The 16,175-nt window shown below is 40.4% G+C and overlaps 1 long non-coding RNA gene across 1 annotated transcript; it reads right to left on the bottom strand.

Moving 5' to 3' along the window:
* Nucleotides 1–315: 315 nt before the first annotated feature.
* LOC139472261 (uncharacterized) lies at nt 316–5,268 on the bottom strand. The gene is made up of 3 exons (XR_011653875.1): nt 5,165–5,268; nt 4,631–4,657; nt 316–373 (listed from the first exon to the last, which is right to left on the bottom strand). It is a non-coding gene; the product is annotated as an uncharacterized lncRNA (long non-coding RNA).
* Between the last annotated feature and the right edge of the window lie 10,907 nt (nt 5,269–16,175).

Here is a 16,175-nt window from a genome sequence, read left to right as displayed (position 1 = left end):
AATCGAAATCCGGTTCGTAAACTGTCGTGCAGATTTCGGTCGATTGCAGGATTTGCAAAGCATGTGCACCGCCAACTCGTTGTCAGCAGATATTTTCCAAATCTTTTCATGTTTTAATCAAGGTGCTCACGTGATTTGATGCATTTCGCTATGTAAAACCCGTCTTATCACAATATAGATCTTGATTATGGATTAGATCGTCCTGACCGGGCGCCACCATTTTGTGTGAAGCAAACGCAGAGGTCTGAATGGATGGGCTGTTGGCAGCACTCCTCGGACATCCGGAGTGTGACAAAATCGCTGAGGTAACCACCCTCCCACTTTATGACCCAGCACGAACCAGCGGACATCGGCTCATCCTCGGTACATGGTCCTGTAGAGCAAGAGGTCGTAAGATGTCAATGAAGTGATGACGAGTACCATGATGATGATATTTTAGTTGTTCAGAAGTAACCAACTCTATTTTACACAGGATATCTCGACCAATAGCTGTTATAACAGTTCAACATCTCTGTAAATAAACAAGTATCATTTGTTGTTAGTCTACCGGGGATTGCTCAGTCAGCTAAGTTGACACAATTCGCTGTGCAGAGTTGCGTCCCTTGGATACACAAGAGAGTGAGTGAGTGAATGAGTATGGTTTTACGCCGCTTTTAGCAATATTCCAGCAATATCACGGCGGGGGTCACCAGAAATGGGCTTCACACATTGTACCAATGTCGGGAATCGAAGCCGGGTCTTCGGCGTGACGAGCGAACGCTTTAACCACTAGGCTACCCGACCGCCACTGGATAAACAAGAAACCTATGATTATGGGTTCGAATTCCGATTCGCCCCGATTATGTTCATAGGCTCGTGGTCGGTTTCACCAAAGCGTTAAACGTATGAGACCTGCATCACTTCTTGTCCAGACTGTGGCAACCATCTTCCCGAAGCAAGAGACTAGGCTGGAGTTATTCTGTTCTAGCGTAGCGCCATCAGTGGCTATTACGAGTTATGTCCCTTCTACAGACCAATCAGATTTCACGTCACATATCACTTCCTTTTGATTCAAACAAGTGAAGACGATCTGATCAATATTGTAATAAAACGTGTCTTACTGCGAGAAATGCATCAAATGACCTGGACAACTTGATTACAAACATGAAATGATTTGAAAAAATTCTGTTGACACTAAGTTGACGTCCGCATGCATTGCAAATCCGGAAATCCACCAAAATCTGGACGGCTGTTTACGAACCGGATGTTCATTTTATTACGCGATTTTGATTGGACTATGAAAAGACTCGTTAGTCAAGCCAAAATATAACTCCATATTTCCAGCCTAGTCCGGCAAGGGTGGAAATTGGACTTATGCACTCAGCTAACCCTCGGGAAGGTGGATACAACGGGTTTGCTTTACATTAAACCGTATCTCAAGCTGATGGCCCAAACTCCGTCGTCAGCTTCAAATACCTCAATTCAATCCATGTGTTTCATTGAACTTATAATGATATTAACGTTATGGAAATGAATATTTAAAACAGAATAAAGGGTATTTGCTGAGTGTGTTTTATTATTACCTTCATTCAAACAAATTTTGAAAACGGAAGAAAGCGTATTGTTGATGAGACCCGGTAACCCAAATACAGTGTGCCTAACAAAGGGAGAATACCGCTGTAGATGTGTAACCGCGCCAGACAGTGAGCGTGGAGAGAACACTCCCAGTGAGTGGGAGTGGTACTTACTCGTACCGTGAACGGCGATTTGCTTCAAGATCGACATACCTGACTGGTGTTTGTGTTTGCAATTGCTTCTAACAGACAACACACTATAGACACAACCGGTACATAATTACATTAGAATATTTGAGCATAAATACTTGTATCCCTCATTACATCACAGATGTGTTCATATGGCGCAGTGTCAGTGTACACAAGTGGCACCAGTAGCTCTAGGCGAATCCCCGTGAAAATCCGAGGTAGAACGGATCTTCAGTAACCCGTGCTTATCGCAAGCTTAAGAGGCGACTAACGGGATCAGCTCGCTAACTTAATTTATGTAAATGTATGTCACCGTATCCCAATTGCGTAGATCAATGCTCATGATATCAATCACCATTGTCTAGCCCACATAGACTATTTGCAGACCGCGTCATATAGCTGGAAGTAGTTGAGGGCATCGGTACAGTACCGCTCCTGGCTTCTGATTGGTCGAGAGGATCACGTGACCTCTGTGACGTCACTTCCGGTCAAGTGACCTGCGCATGTGTCACATCCGTTTCCGGTGGTGTGCGCATCCATGATGGCGTCGCATCCGTTTCCGGTGGCGAGCGCACCTCCAAGAGGGCGTCGCATCCGTTTCCTATGGCGCGCGCCTCCAAGATAGCGTCGCATCCGTTTCCGGTGGCGTGCGCACCACCAAGAGGGCGTCACATCCGTTTCCGGGGGAGGAGGGGGGAAGGGGGAAAAAACCCGGAGAAGCGGTCGTAAAAAGTGACCAAGATCGACATTATTGTTCTTTTGTTGTTCTAAAAATAGACGTGGTGGTGGTGGTGAAGGGAGGGGTGGTGGTGGACGGAGGGAGGGAGGGGGGAGGAGGAGGCAGGTTCTTTGTTTGGGTTTGAGGGTCGTCAAAGCAAAGGATAAAAGCGTTCTTTCGGGAGAGATGGGTGGTCCTGAAAAGGGCCGTTTCGGGGAAGAAGTCGATCACTTCTTCACCCACAAAGGTGCTTTAGTGCAAAGGTACGGATGATCTGCCATCTGTCTCCTGACAGGACACTGACTGGTGTGGCGATGGCATGTGGATATGATAGCTCACTGAGACGAGCTTATCATACACAGTCGACGACTCTGCCACTTTGTTGCTAGGTTGACGTCATATCGGCGAAGGATCTTGCAACAACATTCCACAAATCATGTCATCGACTATGTTGACGTGATTGTAAACTTTGAGGTGTAAGGTCTCGTTCCACAAGGCGATCATGTATTGTAGCCCACTATGACAGCCGTTCGTCTAAGTTAAAACTCGGTGAGTGGCGATCACCTTAGCGCTACGATCATGTTGTGGAATTCTAAAGGTGTTGCCTGAATTCTAAAGGTGAATCGACAGGCACAGACATGAGCGTGATGTAGGGATATGCCTACGTGATGTATGTCGTGTCTCCATGCAAACATGGTGCCACGCGTGACGACAAACACACGTTTATCCATAGGATGATGACGTTGTCACTCGTTCATTTATACCGAGGTGCTGTCACTCGTGTATGTTTACATGTGTACTGTCACGCGTGCCTCCATGTACACGTGATGTACTTCATGTCTTCAAACACACATGGTGTACTACGTCTCTCCATGTAAACGTGATGTACCAAGTCTCTCCATGTAAACGTGGTGCCACGCGTGTCTTCAAACATTTATCCATATGATTATGACGTTGTCACTCGCTCATCCCTGCTGAGGAGTTGGCACTCGTGTATGTCTACATGCGTACTGACAAGCGTGGCTCCATTAAACGTGATGTACTTCGTGTCTCCATGCAAACGTGGTGCCACGCGTGTCTTCAAACATTTATCCATAGCTAGGATGATGACATTGTCACTCACTCATCCCTGCTGAGGAGTTGGCACTCGTGTATGTCTACATGCGTACTGACACGCGTGTCTCCATTAAACGTGATGTACTTCGTGTCTCCATGCAAACGTGGTCATGCGTGTCTCCATGCAAAACGTTGTGCCACGCGTGACTACAAACACACGTTACTAGAAGTATAGATCGATACACATGCGTGACGTTTGCAAACCACCATACATACAAACATATTTTGAAACATGGTGTCACGCATAGGCGTGTACCTCCAAGAGGACTGGGGAGGGTGTGGGTTCTTTGTTTTGGATTGTTTTTTGGGTTGGCAAAGCAAAGGATGAAAACTTTCTTTCGGGTGAGATGGGTGGCCGATACTAGATAATAATACGGACCACCCCAACTGTCGGGGACGTCAATTCCGCGTTGAATAGTTCGTTGTAATGCTGCCATAGCCTAAGACTTGTTCTAAAACCAGTGTGGGCTCTGCGATATTCTATGGATAAACGTCTGTTCGTTGTCACGCATGGCACCACGTTTGCATGGAAACACGTTGTACATGACGTTTGCATGGAAACACAAATGGTAACAGACATGTAGACATACACGAGTGAAAACTCCTCGGCGTGGATGAACGAATGACGTCATCATCCTATGGATAAAACGTGTGTTTGTAGTCACGCGTGACACCCCAAAACGGCCCTTTTCAGGACCACCCATCTCTCCCGAAAGAACGCTTTCATCCTTCAGGTCACGTGACAAGAAGTGACGTCACAGAGGTCACGTGATCCTCTCGACCAATCAGAACCCAGGAGCGGTACTGTACCGATGCCCTCAACTACTGCTGGAATAATGCTGAGTGAAACAACACACAAACAAGGAAAGGTGAAGGCAAGATCCCTACTGTACCAGCTCGTGGAATAGGAATGTGTTTGCTCATGGTGATATATTTTGTGCCTAAATTACACGATTACTGAACGTGAAATGCCAAATCACAAAGTCATGAAATACTTATTTGTAATACTGAAGAGTTCAACATTTTAACCTTCCTGTTTTGAAGTAATACTTACTCGGCGCGGCTGTTGGGTCACCAATGCCTGAAAATACAATTTAGACTGTTCTGTCATCCATGTTACATGTTCATTGAAAGCACAGTCAGACTGTACTGTTTCGTAGCGGGTGTAATTAAACAATGAACATCGAATTAGAAAGATTGAAGATTCATTTTTGTTGTATATTTTCGTGTTAAAACTGTGCTTTCTGAATTCGCAGTGTGTCGCCTATACTAACAACTATTTTAGTCCCAGAAATAAAATAAAATTTAAAAATATGTCGCTTCAAAATGACAAAATAAAATCCAATTAGAGCCCAGAACAATGTTTTACCTTAATCTAGACTAGAGGCAATCTAGACTTGCCGAATAGAGTTGGTTTCATGTTTTAATATATTCTCTAGAGGTCTCGGAGACTTTGTCCTGCCTTCGTCGCGGTGGACTGTCGCAACAAAATGTCTCGCTGTATTTTATCTTCGCGCAGTTCATCTCACCAACATCACTCCATAATACTATTATTAATAATGTGTACTAGACTTGTCACGCTACTTACTCGACCCAGAAGCTTGGTGAACAGCAACTAAAATGATCAAGGCAAGACATCCTTCTTTTCGGGGCATCTTAACGTGAAGAAGACACTGCTTGTCAGCTCAGCTGTAGAGCGATGTGCCAGATCCGCGTATAAGTCTTCTGTCATGTATTTACGATCTTTTGAATAGGCTTTTGTTACGGTAAATAGTATACCTTGTAGCGCTGACTTTCATACTGGAATGTCAAGGGAACACAATCTATTCAGATCGAATACATGTCACACAACACAGGGCAGCCTATAGAATTCTCAGAATGAGGCCAGGACTGGATGAATGGAAGCCAGTACACAAAGTTGTCACCCATCTATATAAACATGTACACACGACTGGTGCATAAACGTCATATACATCTGGCGCTGACATTCTCCCGTGTGCCTTCACCGCTTTATGACAGTCTGACCGTTTTTCCGTAGAAGGTGACTGACCGCATGGGTTTCTAAGTCGGTTTATGTCCATTAGACATGTATATTTACATTTTGCTCTATCCAGACGAGAATGGCTTCTCAAAGCGCTCCTAGGAAGGTATAAAAAATACTTAATTTAAAATTATGCATTGGAATTGCATTCTCACTGAAGTAATTACATGACAAATTGACAAACTAACCAGATAATTTAGGTGAGGGAAGTGTATTCGGCCTCAGGATGGGCATCGTTGTTTGTAAACCTAATGGTCAGTCTGTTGCGAGTTTAACTTCGTGTCTAGTTGGAAGCCTCGCTCTGTTAGATGCTGTGACTGGTGGCAGCGATGGAACAGATAGAACCCGATGTTGTAGCTGATTCTCAGTGCAACTGTACACTTAGGTCGCCATCGCCTCACACATCTCTGATAGGAATGAATGAGTGAGTTTGGTTTAACGCCGCTTTTAACAGTATTCCAGTTATATCACGGCGTGTCAGCCTAATGTGGGAGGAAAGCCCGAAGTGATGCAGGTCTTAGACGTTTACTACTTCAGTGAAACCCACAAGCACGAGTATGGTGATGACAAACTTAGAAACATAATCGGTGCGAACCGGGATTCGAACCCACGATCATAGGTTTCTGGCACAGGGAATCGCGGCACCCTAGACGACTGGGCCACCCGTTGAAATAAACTTGAAATTATTTAAATATAGCGTTGTCCGACTGTTTTCAATTGGTTTTCGTCGAAAGAGTATTGCACATAAATGTATATTTTCACATTCCTGTACCGTTTTATTGAGAAAGTGCGTGTGTATTTGCGGTTAAAGGGATGCTGAAACCTAGTGTGACAATCTTTAAACTGTCAATGTGGTTCTACACGTACCTTACATTTTAGTTACACCGGCAGACTAACACCTGTCGTCATCGTTAAAGTGAAGTCTCTCTGCATGGATCGCCTTCATTTGTTCGTCTCTTTTCGTGTGACCCAGGAGCGGGTATGAATACCCCTGATGCTTTTGTGTTTAGATGACTCGGGCGTGGTACTATAACATCTATTCACCATATGTCCCCGTGACCCGGATCTGGATTGTGTGGTCCAGACTGGATTATTTACAGACCACTCTCATATAGCTGGAATATTGCTGGACGTCATCTGCTTGTCATGTCGTAGGTGACCATGTTTACATTTTGAGTTACTGGCGGCCTGATTTGTCACACAAACATTTTGATATACACGTGTCACTAGCAGGGAGTACGGAATTATACGAGATGAGAGTTCGTGTACACCCTTTGACCTCCGGTCTCGTCGTTTACAAGACCGTTACCGACAAATATTATTCATAATGCCATTACTCGTTAAAAGATCTAATATAATTAATAATAATTCGGATTACCCACTCTCCCTCTTGTAAGAGCCGTTGGCAAGCATGTACGGATAGCATGACGTCATAATGTCTGATGTGACGTCACTTGCTTGTTACGTTACTCACGATCACAATGTGAGATTGTGTAGACGCATGGAACACGTCTAAAACTTGGATTTTTCTCTCGTGTTGCTGTCAAATGTGTATATGTTGTGCGTTGTATGTGACCATGAGGTCGAGCAAAAGATGGGAGCGTCAAATTGTATGCTAATGCTGAAAGTTTGTTTCATATATTTGATTTTTGCAAAAGAAGAATTAAACATGTATACTACAGAAAGGTTCATTGCTAGACTATATAAGATACATGCGTTTCACATTTTTATTTTTGCGTTGTAGTTTGGAGTACTCATTCATGTACTTTTTGTGATTAAATACTATATTTTTCTGAAAACGTGAAATTGTTATTTAACTCGATTTTCATTTGATTCTGCCTTAAAGACACTACGACAAAGACATGTAGTATCAGAAAGAAAATAAATAACAAATAGAACATTTGGCTTTCCAATTCCATCTCCAATCATCAGGTCGGGGACAACCACCAATCGGCGTATAATAAGCAAATCGACGTATTATACGTCAATTGGCGAATGAAGACATTTACAGCACAGGCCATGCAATAATTTATTTCCGACTGTGCGCTAGATCGCCAATTGAAAGTGGCCAATTCCCCACTTGCGACAGAAATGTCAATTTAGTCAATAAAACTAGAATTTGACCACACATGGCACACAAATACGACCCCAATCAACTAACTTGCACACATATCAGGTTCAACGACAATGTTATACTTCTGTTTGTTCAGTTTAATGCACATACACCGCTCAGTTGTACATCTGCAACGCCATGTTACTCTGCACCGGAAACAGTACTAAACGATGAAACGAGACGTTGACTGGGAAATGAATGCACAAGTCCAAACAAACAATTTCTATGGAGGCCCAGTGGCTGGTCATAATTGAAGAAATCCGAATTACAAAATGGAATGGAAAATCAAACCGTAAAACAAATAAAAATTAAGGGAAAACTGTCATGGCAACAGTGTACACGAATAACACATGTTGTCTACCAATAGTACATAAATAGAACGAGCCATCTGAGTGGTTAATAATCGTTCGTAAAGGTGTATTTAAAGCCATGTTATGATAGTAATTGTGTCTGACTTCAACTTACTGGAGAGGAAATCATGGAACATCAGGAGGAGGCTAGTGGACAAGACAAAGATACTATAGAGGTGAGATGAGACAGTAAACTGCAAAGAAATAATGCATGAAACAGCATCTGATAACGGAAACATCAATACACGTTTATGAACGAGACTTAGGAAGTATTGTCCAACTCTCACCCTTACACAACCGGGCTTGGGACCGGCAAAAGCGGGTTTAAAGTTAATACCATAGATCGTTATTGCACATCATACGACACAATGATCTATATCACAGTGGATTGCCACAAAAATATATCACAGATGACTCAGGATACGCTAGTGTCACTGTCACTCCATTTTCACTAAGGAATGAAATATCACAGATGACGCATGAATCATGAAGGTACTTCATGTGAGTGGCGCGCAGGTCAAGCAGTTGAGGAACCTGTAAATATAGAAAATACATTTTAACCGATGCCGGAAACCTACCGATATACAAAAAGTCGACAAACACAGGCCAAAAAAAACTACATTGGTGAAAACTCATCACAAGGGACCAATGCCCAGAACATGTGTGACATACTCAAAAAAAGATCCATCACCCCCTGTTCCAGAAAGCGAACGCTGATGAAGAAGGTATGATGACATAATGTCCAACATTTCATTGGTAAAGAAAAAACATCAACATCAATGGTCATGTAAAAGCCAGCCTGGTTCCCTGGGTATGCTGCGCTGGCGCTACACTGTGCAGTATCTGTGTGCTGCAGACTTTTTAAGACTGGGGCAGTAGCCGAGTGAACAGATCAGACAAAACGGCAGAATGTACAATAATGCAACATGCTTTTTTCTGTGCTTTCTCTGTTAGATCCTATAGGCCTACACGCTTTGAATTTACACCTATACTGATAGAAATAGTCTACGTGTGTGAGTGTGTGTGTGACGACCTTTCTGTCGTTCAGGCTTTGCATGAATACTGAATATCCCATATTTATATAGATAGATCTTGATCGATGGAACTGTAAATAGCCAAAATTGAACAGTGTATTTATATAATATTCTCAAGTCAATACATTTCGACGACATAATTATTTCATGTATGTACTGATTATATGAAGACAGTTGAAACTTACGCTTAAACGCCAAAATGTGAAAGTAAACACTGCTTCATGAATACCTACAATTTGGGGTGGCCCAGATGTGGGTGTACTGTTTAGATCAATAAGACAAGTGTTCAAAAAAAACATTGCAAACGCTATGAGTCAAAGTTTTGTCGTGAAAGATTCTTGTAAAATGTTAAAAAGCATCTGTGTTTAGCAAATTAAAACTGGTGTTTATCATAATCACTCTTATACTTATGGTGTATACTTATTGAGCAGGTATCGATTGCACATGAATTCAACTACTGTCGGCCATGTCACTGGAGTAGACGACTCACGTGCGAAACAAAGAATAGGTCCCAATGGCATAGCGTTAAAGGTGCAATGTCAATCTGTCCACATGGGGTCTGCCACAGCTCAAATGGGCTTAAATAGTATCAGGATCTGTCATGGAAAGATCTACATTCATCTAGACTTGTTTCCTGAATAATAGTAATAATAATAATAACTTTCCCTATTTTTTCCCTTTACATTCTTTTTGGAAAATGATTATGTTGCTTTATGGCATAGAGTCTCATTAGATTGGCCAAAATCAGATTTTGAAAATATAAGCACATATTTTGAATTGTGATTCATCTGTGTGCAACAATTTTAACTTTATTTGCAAAACACATTAAAACATTGCTGGAGATCTGCACCTTCTAATGGCTAAAACAAGACAGATGAGTATAGGGGGTGCGTCGCCCTTTACAGTAAGTGCACTTTTAGAGTTCCATACATGTTTTATTTTAGCAAGATTATTCTTCAGACACCCGTTTGATTCCGGTCTAAAGCAAACACATCAAGAATCCTTATTCACTGCATGCATTTTTATTTTGTAATGACTGTCATATTCTTGTTTTATTATAATTATTTATAATGTTGCATGTTTTAAACAACCAAATATGTAAATGCATATAAAGATTAATTTTCGGTATTTATGTTATTTTTACACATTTACTTAAATAATTGTTGAATTATTCACAAAAAGTTTTTTTAAATGTTTTTTATTTGATCATTTGATGAAAATTAAGGACCTTACATGTTGTGATAATGAGACCTTAGTGGCAGAGTCGCTATTTTCATAACTGGAAAATATGTATCCTGTTGATGCATCTGGGAAAAGAACCTTAAGGATGTACTTAAAGTCTGCAGTATAACTGGTTCAAATGATTTGAAAAGGTTGGATTGCAATTTTCTCATCATTTGGGAAATTGTATGTTTAATTTCTGGTGATTGCATATACTTAAAGCATACCCTTAAGAGGATTTGGTGGAAGTCGTAGGGTATGTGTTGTTCATTTACAAATTTCATAATCAATATTTAGACCAAATGAGTTGATATTCATCAATATTACTGACTACTGTTTTCTTGTGTATCTTAAATATTACATATGAGGTATAATATTGTGTGTGTTTTTGTTTCCAGGTTTACATGGTAATAATGAGGTACATGTATATTCTTTTGTAGAAATAGCTTGTAGCATTTCCTTTTCTTTCTCTGCTTTTGTGTGCTTGCTTCTTGGGAGTGGGTACATTCATAAAACCCAGATTATACCCCACATTTTACTTCTCTAAGCACCAAAGTTAACAATATTTTTGTAAATGATTGCTCATTTTTCCTACCTACCGATCCAAAATGATAAGTTACCAGAAAGAAAGACCTTTTTAATAATGGCTGGCATCAGTGGTACTTACTATCTTTATACCCCATAGCAGTAATTCACTAGAGTGTGTTCCTGTGCTCAATAGATCTAGATTGACTTGTGCGTGTGTGGTTGTGGGCTTTGATATACACCCATTCTATTGGTGGTGGTTGTATGCATGTTGTATTGTTAATGTGCTGCTTTGTACACAAATCTAGACTTCAACATTACAGATGCTGTCATATAACTTGAATATTGCAAAGTGTAGGTTAAACAACAAACTTTCTCTAATATCAGTTAGTAAATGGGATTGCTTCTGCACATCTACAACAACTGACTACACAATATGTTCTTACAAGAAATTGTTTAGTCAGTTGTTGTAGATGTGCAGAAACAATCCCATTTACTAACTCATATTAGAGAAAGTTTGTTCACAATATGTTCTTACAAGACAGACCCGTGAAGATTCCGGGGTAGAAAAGGTGTTCAGCAACCCATGCTTGCCGTAAAAGGTGACTATGCTTGTCGTAAAAGGTGACTATGCTTGTCGTAAAAGGCGACAAACTTCTGCGGGTGTAAAATGGAAAAATATTAATAATAATGCCTTTTTCATTAGGCTATATTTCACATAACAGAAAACATGTTCTAAGGGCATACTTCCAAAGTCAGAAATTCATGAGCGTTGTAAGAGGTAAGTTTTCATCCAGATTAAAGTCAGAAAGTGAGGGAGCCGTTACGAGGGTTAGCGAGAGACGGATTCCACAGGGATCCAGCTTATGGCCTGAAAGATTTTGAACTATATGTTTCTAGTTCAATAACAGACAAGAACATCAAGTAGAAGTTGATCAGACGAACAAACTTGTCTTGTAAGATTGGTTGGTTGGTTTGTTGCTTAACGCCGCACTCAGCAATATTCCATCTATATGACGGCGGTCTGTAAATAACCGAGTCTGGACCAGACAATCCAGTGATTGATATCATGAGCATCGATCCACGCAATTGGGATTGATGACATGCATCAACCAAGTCAGCGAGCCTGACCACCCGATCCCTTTAGTCACCTTTTACGACAAGCATAGTCGCCTTTTACAGCAAGTCTGCGTTCCTGAAGACCTATTCTACCCCGGAATCATCACGGGTCGTTATTACCTTTAAAAGTGAACCATCATCGATGCTTAAATCATTTTATGATTACGATATATATTACATGAATTTAAACTTCCAAATACACTTCATAATGGAAATACTTTTAAACTTAAATGGTCGTCCTGATTAGTACAGATAAGTGTTTTAGAATTGTCACCACCCTACCGTGAGTTAGGTAGAAATATAGGGCAAACATGATGAATATAATGCACCTGTTTTGATATCCACAATCATATGAACCATTTCAAGTGTTGGACTTAGGTTCTATAAGGGTGGTGTTCGTTTCCGGAGCGTAACTCAAAAACCGTTAAATACTTTCTTACAAAAGTCTGCATGTCTACCTGGCACATACTAAACTAGCGTCTTTTGCTATTTAGGAATTTTATAAATTTTTAGTTTTTATGTTTCCATGGCAACAAGTTGGACTTAGAAAACAATAAGGGTAGGATTCGATTCCAGATGAAATGATCCACATCTATCAAACACATGCTGAATTGTTGCCTTTTGCTATTTATGTATTATAGAAATTTGTATTACTGGGCATTATTTCAAGAAATATTTCCTTGCCAAACATTGCATGTCTATATATAAAGCACATACTGAACTGGTGCCATTTGATATTAAGGAGTTGTAGAAATGTTTATTTTAGAATTTCCATTGCAGCTATTTTGACATAGGCTAAGAGTGAGTGAGTGAGTGAGTGAGTTAATATTTAAAGTCACATCGGCAATATTTCAGCCATATAGTGACTATATCAAATTAGACAATACATCAATTTAGAATATAAACCTGTCGACAAAGGACAGTAAAAGCACTATATAAATACAGATGTCGGTTTAAAACTAGTAAATGACCATAAAAAAAACCATAAAAGTTCTCAATTCATATAATACAATACAATACAATACAATACAATACAATACAATACAACGTAAAATTGGGCTATATTTCACCAGCAACCAAAAGGTAGGTCACCATACCGGGGACCATAGGGACTTACAGTACCTTTGCTACCTGCATAGACCCCGGCAGGATTTACACCATCCCTTCAGTTACTGGTGATTATGGACAAGTTTAGCCAAAATTAAAACAAACAAATAGTCTACGATTAAAAACCTGGTATATATAAATTACTTTGAATGAAGTGGGTTTACGCACCCTCTCAGGGGGACAATGATTTTACGCTACTTCAACCCCCATCCAGGGTACAACCACTAACAATCTCAGTTCATAATCATATACTACCAGTTGATAAAATATATAACTTTATACATCAAAATTTATTAATCAATTCAATTTCTTTTAAAAATCCAAGAATTAAATGTGAGTTGAGGTTAAAAGATCCTTGAGGAATGAAACGTTGAAATATTGATCCCTTGTGATGGCAAAATCAATACCGTCAAGCAGGACACAAGGGATGCAAAACGGAGGATCCTCACCTTTCAATAAATACTCGTGAGTGTATCGGGAATGGCCAATACGACCTCTTCAAATCTGGACTGACAGCCCAAGTAGGAATAACCAATAGTTGGTTTAATTTCATGTAATTTATTGATACCTACATGTACTTGGGTGTCCCACTTCTTCTGCATGAGATCCCTGATGTAACATCTAATAACAGGCTTATAATCACTGTATGGGATAAGAAGTGGTGTCACAGATTTGATGAGTGCTGCTTTTGCGACATCAAACTACCGTATTTCCTCTATTAATTTCGCGAGAGCCCTTGACTCGGCGTGTATTAGGGACCTGGCTGGTAGTAGAGACCCAGCGTGTATTAGAGGAAATAAAGATTCATTTTACTGTTTATATTGGGGTGATCAATCGGCATCGATATGTAGGCTTTCTATGCTTTCTATGTATTCATGCGCACGTTTTTTTTGTGAAAATGCTTAAAGGGGTTTCCGTAGCCAAAAGGAAACCTTTTTAACCAATCAGAATCAAGCATTCGTCAACGTCATGGTAGAATTGTAAATAACGTGTTACATCCCCTGCATGAGTTACTTGTAAATAACGTGATTCATCCCCTGGAAGAGATACTTGTAAATAACGTGTTAAATCTCCTGCATGAGTTACTTGTAAATAACGTGTTACATCCCCTGCACGAGTTACTTGTAAATAACGTGTTACATCCCCTGGAAGAGGAACTTGTAAATAATGTGTTACATCTCCTGCATGAGTTTCTTGTAAATAACGTGTTGCATCCACTCCAAGAGTTTCTTTTAAATAATGTGTTGCATCCCCTGCATGAGTTACCTGTAAATAACATGTTACATCCCCTGCATGAGTTACTTGTAAATAACGTGTTGCATCCCCTGCATGAGTTACTTGTAAATAACGTGTTAAAACCACTCCAAGAGGTACTTATAAATAACATGTTGCATCCACTCCAAGAGTTTCTTCTAAATAACGTGTTGCATCCCCTGCATGAGTTACCTGTAAATAACATGTTACATCCCCTGCATGAGTTACCTGTAAATAACATGTTACATCCCCTTCATGAGTTACCTGTAAATAACGAGTTCCATCCCCTGCATGAGTTACCTGTAAATAACATGTTACATCCACTCCAAGAGTTTCTTGTAAATAACGTGTTGCATCCCCTGCAAGAGTTACCTATAAATAACATGTTACATCCCCTGCATGAGTTACTTGTAAATAATGTGATACATTCCCTGGAACAGATACTTGTAAATAACGTGTTGCATCCCCTGCATGAGTTACTTGTAAATAACGTGTTACAACTACTCCAAGAGTTATTTATACATAACGTGTTGCATCCACTCCAAGAGTTTCTTGTAAAAAACATGTTACATCCCCTGCCTGAGTTACCTGTAAATAACATGTAACATCCCCTGCATGAGTAACCTGTAAATAACGTGTTGCATCCCCTGCATGAGTTACCTGTAAATAACATGTAACATCCCCTGCATGAGTAACCTGTAAATAACGTGTCGCATCCCCTGCATGAGTTACCTGTAAATAACATAATACATCCCCTGCATGAGTTACTTGTAAATAACGTGTTGCATCCACTGCATGAGTTACCTGTAAATAACGTGTTACATGTGGCCTAATCACTGGCACGATCACTGGCACGAAAGGGGTTTGACAAAGAACATTACACTGCTCGAGTTTTTCCCAATTTTTGTAGCAGTTAATATTTGGAAAGAGAACTCAGTGTTAAGAAATTAATTATCAATTGTGATAACCAGGCTGTTGTTTCTATACTGAATAGGCAAACTACTAAATGCAAGGACACCATGCAGTATGTTCGAAAGTTTGTTCTCCACTGTCTCCAAATCAACCTGTTAATTAAGGGAGAGTACAATCCAGGTTCTGAGAATAGCGTGGCTGATGCACTTTCTCGTTCTCAGCTTCAGCGTTTCCGCTGCCTTGCACCAAATGCTGCTGTCAACCCGACTCAAGTTCCAGACAATCATTGGATCATCTAAAATCTGAAGCTTTTACAATGATTGAAGCATTACTTTCATCGAACACACGGCAGACCTATGGAGCAGCAGTAAGATCATTATGCAATGTAGGAGTGAACTTAACATCCCTCAAATATTGCCAGATATTGGATCACATTTTATGCTACATAGCAGACATGTCAAGAAAAACTTATTCTAGTTCAACAGTTGCACTTCATCTGTCAGCCCTCGCAAGACATCTTTAAGTAAATTGCTGGCTTGACCCTACTGACCAATTCCTGGTGAGAAAGTGCATGCAGGGATATAGAAAAAGGAAAACTGTACACATGACACCCGTCAACCAATAACCCTTGATATACTGAGAAAACTTCCAGGTGCCCTCAACCATGTGTGTAAATCTGATTATGAGTCATGCCTTTTTACAGCTTTGTTCAATCTTGCCTTTTTTGGTTTTCTTCGGATAGGAGAAATTGCACTTGTTTCTAAAAGGGACCGCGATAGACCACTTCAGTTCCAGGATGTAGCCATTGTTCAGGGAGCCTTACATGTAAGAGTTCGTTTTTCAAAAACCGATCAACTTGGTAGGGGTACGACACTGATTATCCCCACAAAAACAGACCCAATCATCTGCTCAGTTCAAGCAAT

This window comes from Haliotis cracherodii, unplaced genomic scaffold, assembly GCF_022045235.1.
Source record: "Haliotis cracherodii isolate W230 unplaced genomic scaffold, xgHalCrac1.p SCAF_24, whole genome shotgun sequence".
In the NCBI taxonomy this organism is placed as follows: Eukaryota; Metazoa; Mollusca; class Gastropoda; order Lepetellida; family Haliotidae; genus Haliotis; species Haliotis cracherodii.
Note: the sequence above shows the minus strand (reverse complement) of the source record. Positions and strands in the feature narration are given on the sequence as shown.